This window comes from Gopherus evgoodei, unplaced genomic scaffold, assembly GCF_007399415.2.
Source record: "Gopherus evgoodei ecotype Sinaloan lineage unplaced genomic scaffold, rGopEvg1_v1.p scaffold_190_arrow_ctg1, whole genome shotgun sequence".
Lineage (NCBI taxonomy): Eukaryota > Metazoa > Chordata > Testudines > Testudinidae > Gopherus > Gopherus evgoodei.
In genome coordinates this window covers 16,782-21,327 of record NW_022059853.1, presented here as the reverse complement: position 1 = coordinate 21,327, position 4,546 = coordinate 16,782, and the positions used below count along the sequence as shown (strand labels likewise).

The window sequence follows — 4,546 nt, the reverse complement described above, 5'->3', positions numbered from 1 at the left end:
AAGGTGTACGGTACAGCATTTAGGTGTAGAAGTTTCTGGTGATCAGGGAACAATGTACAGATTACCCAGGGGGTGCGAAGTTCGGTTTAAGATCGGGTGGCGTAAGGAATACAGAATCTGCAATAGCCCTGACTGGGGGTAAAAGGTTAACGTACAGACACTGAGTTAGGAGGGTATGTTGTCCATGTGAGGGCTACGTTCAGGTGTGGAGTTTAAGAAGCGGGTACGACAATGAGAATGGATTCACCCGCGTTTGGTGAGTTTTAACGTTCAGTGTTTTTTAATCTTTGCCACAATCTAGTTTAAGCAGGGTCGGTATGAACTCTACCCTGCCATCTGTTGGTGATCTGTTGTAAAGGCCTTTTGAGGCTGATGTCATTTGCATGGTTACACCCACCCCAGATTGCATGAGGGGAGTGCTTGTCCAAATGGTCATTTCAGCTGCTGTGGGATCCCCCATCTCTTTGTTATTGGGGCAGGAGTAATCAAGTGTATTTTCCTGTTTAGTTTGGATCAAGGAGAGAGTAACTGTACCTGGCATTTGAGGCCTGAGAGCTTGCCCCTCGCCTGGAAAGGACTCATCATTAAGGGGTATGGGTTCCAAACCCTCCCCCCCAAGTGTGTGGGAAGTAGGAATAGATGTTTGTGCTTGGTCTGATTGATTTTGTGTCTGCTGTCTAAAGACAGAGGTATTTTTGAATATCTTTAGAATTGTTGTTAGTACTGAAGTTTCTCATCTTAAAGTTATGCTATTAGATTTCTTCTACAGTATATTTTGGTGCTGAAAGGTAAAAGGTTGCTCTGTGTGTGCTGTTATGGAGTGAAGTAATGAAGGTTGGTTGTAGAGAGGGTGCATGTGCCACAAAAGTTGTGCCTGTCCCATCCCAGCTGTGGTCCCAGAGTCCAGAATTTGCATAAACTCACCCCCTTACCTGTGACTAACAAGCTTGCCCTGCTAACTCTTCCAGCAAAACAGGCCAAAGAAAGTGTATGCAAGCCCTGTACTGCAGCCCCAGTACTATTTTCGGTTCCTTCCCACAGATCTTTCACTCCGCACCAGTCCAGTTCCTTGCTGTTGCTTGTCCAACCACTGCATGCATGTGCTAGACCGGACCCTGAGCTGATTCCTGACTGTTGTGCTCCATACAGCCTGGCCTGTCTGTGTCTCTGTGGTGCAATGGGTCAGCACGTTTGGCTCTTAACTGAAAGGATGGTGGTTCAAGCCCACCCAGGGACAGTGATAAGCCTGTGCTACTTCCTTGCTTTCCTGTGGGCAGGGCCGGCTTTAGGCCAATTCAACCAATTCCCCTGAATCGGGCCCCGCACCCAAGCCCTGCTGGTGCACTGTACTAGGGTGGCCCAGCTTCCCCAGGGGGCAATTTAAAGGGCCTGGGGCTCCCAGCAGGGACTGGAGCCTCAGGCTGTTTAAATTGCCACCAGAGCCCCACTGCTGGAGACTTGGGGCCTATTTAAAAAGTCTGGGGCTCCCCTTGTTTCTACCGCCCCGACCCTTTAAACAGCCCCCGGAGCCCCGCCACTTCCCCAGGGCTCCCGCAGCTATTCAAAGGGCTGGGGCGGTGGAAGCAGGGGAGCCCCAGGCCCTTTAAATAGCCCCCGAGCCCTGGGCTGCTGCTGCTACCTTGGTGGAGGAGGGGGCACTTACCGTACAGGGTAGGCTGTACCCGCACCCCTGCCCACAGCCAGCCCCTGCTGCACCCCCTGCCCTGCCTGCACCAGCCCCGCACCCCATGCCCTGTCTCCAGTCAACCCTTGGTGCACCTTGGTGCACTCCCCTGCCTTAAGCCAGCCAGTCCCACACTCCTCTGTCTCCAGGCCTGCCAACCCCTGTGCACTCCCCTGAAGCCAACCAGCCCACTCCACCCCACATCCCCCTGCCTGCTGCCAGCCCCTGTCAGCAGCCAGTCCCACACACCCTGCCCTGCCTGCAGCCAGCCCATTTGCAGCCAGTCCTGCACCCCCTGTCCTGTCTGCAGCCAGCCCCGCACGCCTTGCCCTGCTTGCAGCCAGACACTACCTCCAGTCAGCCCCTGCCCTGCCTCCAGCCAGCCCCATGTCCACTGGTGCCCTGCAGTTCCCAGGGCAGTAACCCTGCACACACGCTGCAATGAGAGGGGCAGTGAACAGCTGTGACCCACACATGTGCACACCTTAGGGTGACCAGACAGCAAGTGTGAAAAATTGGAACAGGGTGGGGGATAATAGGATCCTATATAAGCAAAAGACCCCCCAAATCGGGACTGTCTCTATAAAATCGGGACATCTGGTCACCCTAGCACACCCTCAGGGAGTGGCGGGGACCCACACATGTGAAACGGAGCTCATTTCTAGTTCAGGCCCATCTTTTTAAAAAAGAATTTTAGGTAGGGTTAACATACATCCGTATTTTCCTGGACATGTCCAGCTTTTTGGTTCTTAAATAGACCATCTGGGAGAAATTTTTAAAAATATGGATGTATGGTAACCCTATTGGTACAAAAAATACATACTGTGGCACATCCCTTAAATCAGAACTTTTTACAGGGAACCGGCTGCTAAGAAATGAAAGGCTTTTATTTACATGGTTTTTTTTTTAGTCATCCCTGCCGGGGCCCTGCCGAATATGTTCGAATTGGGCCCCGCACTTCCTAAAGCTGGCCCTGCCTGCGGGGAGCCTCAAAGGTCCCATTTTGCTGCCTCTTGGCCTCAGTGCGTTCAGCTAGTGGCCCGAAGACCGGGCTGGATGTCATTCAGAAACCCATCTCCCAGCAGCTGTTCCAGAGGCTCAGGTTTAATCCTCAAGGCCGAGCACAAAAACTTTCAGCCAGGAACATTTCGCTCTCTCCCCGCCTCCGCCCAAGTGGCAAAGGAGAAGCAGACGAGACACGCCGGCTCAAAGACGCCTCCCTCCCACTTTCCTGTAGGCTGTGCAAAGCTCTTGGCCTGCCTCACGCCTTGTCAGGAAAGCGCGGCCATGCTGCTCACGCCTGAGTCACGTCCGCAGCCTGGCCTGCCCTGGCTGACGGTGTGCAGAGCCACGCCAGTCAATGGCAGTTTGAGTCACGAGCCTAGGCTCTTTCCCCTGACAGCCACACACACAGCACTGCCTGGTGTCCCGAGAGCCTCCTTCCTGTTCTTCCGCAGCACACGCTGCCTGCCAGTGTGGGTGGGAAAAGGGGACCAGGAAGTACTGCAGCCTCATTCCAGGACAGGAGGCCCTCGCCATACCCAGGCCTGCCTCTTGCCTTCAGTCCAGGTAGCCTCATGGCCTAGGCTCTTGGTGCTCTGCTGGTCACTGCCTTGCTGGAAGGCCCTGAGGGAAAAGAAGCAAGCACACATGTAGCAGAGGATGGCTTTGATTCATTAATCTCTGGGTTATAGGCCCAGCACACTTTTGCTGCACCATTCTGCTGGTTTTTCATGACCGCTGCCACTCAGCCACCACTATCTGGATTAGCACCTTATGCGCTCTCACGCTGGCAGGCAGATGCGCAGTCTGCTAGGCAGCTGTCCTGGTCACAGGATATTACAGCTTCTACAGGGTAAAAGGGATCTATTTGGGGTTTGGACCCCATTGGGAGCTGGATAGCTGAGTGCCAGAGACGGGAGCACTTCTTAAACTGTTTTCAGTTAAGCCTTCAGCTTCACCCTCACCTGAAAAGTACTCACCATTAAGGGGTATGGGTTCCAAATGCCAAAAGCATGTGGGAGGTAAGAATGGGTGTTTAGCTGTCTGTGGTTGTTTTAGTTGATTTCCTTTTTGCTGTTCCTGGTGTGTAAAGACAGAGACATTTTTGAATCTCTTAAAATTGCTGTTAGTGCTACAGTCCCTCACCTTAAGCTTATGCTATGACATCTCTTCTGTGATATATTCTGATTCTAAAAGGTAAAAGGTCACTCTGTGTGTGGCATTATAGAGTGAGGTAGCAAATGTTGGTTGCAGAAATGGGGCATGTGCCCCAACAGTCCTGCCCCCCAGCTGCATTCCCTGAGTCCAACCTGCAAAATTTCCATGCAGTCAGAGTGGAAAAGAGCATTTTACCTAACTGTGAAGTTGCTTACAACTTTCAGTGTGTAAGTGAGATCAGAACCCCCCACTCTAAGTACATCTAAAACTTATACTTAACTATTAGTGATCTTAGGTCTGTAGCATAGAACTGAATTTGTACTACAATTACAAAGAGCTTTATTTTTAAACTAGAAAAGAAAAAAAAGCCATAAAATCTGTAGTTAGAAACTTCAAAAAAGACCCATAGCACTAAATTTAAATATTCATTTCCAACTTTTTTTATTTCACTGTGCTTTGGAACCCACGTCCCTTGCCTAATGAGATATATGTAGGTTCGGGTGACTCCCAAAAGCATGACCTGCTAAGGACCGTTTTACCGTCCTTGATTCATATCACCAGGATAAGTACACTTTATTACTCCTGCCCAAATAAGAAAGAGATTGGGGATCTCACAGCAGCCGAAATGACCATTTGGACAAGCACCCCCATCATGCAATGCGGGGTGGGTGTGACCATGCACATCAGCAACAAAAGACTTTT

At 51.0% G+C, this 4,546-nt stretch overlaps 1 non-coding gene across 1 annotated transcript; it reads left to right on the top strand.

The window, feature by feature from the left end:
* Positions 1-1,163: 1,163 nt before the first annotated feature.
* Positions 1,164-1,237, top strand: TRNAK-CUU. The gene has a single exon. It is a non-coding gene; the product is annotated as a tRNA-Lys (tRNA).
* The last annotated feature ends 3,309 nt before the right edge of the window (positions 1,238-4,546 follow it).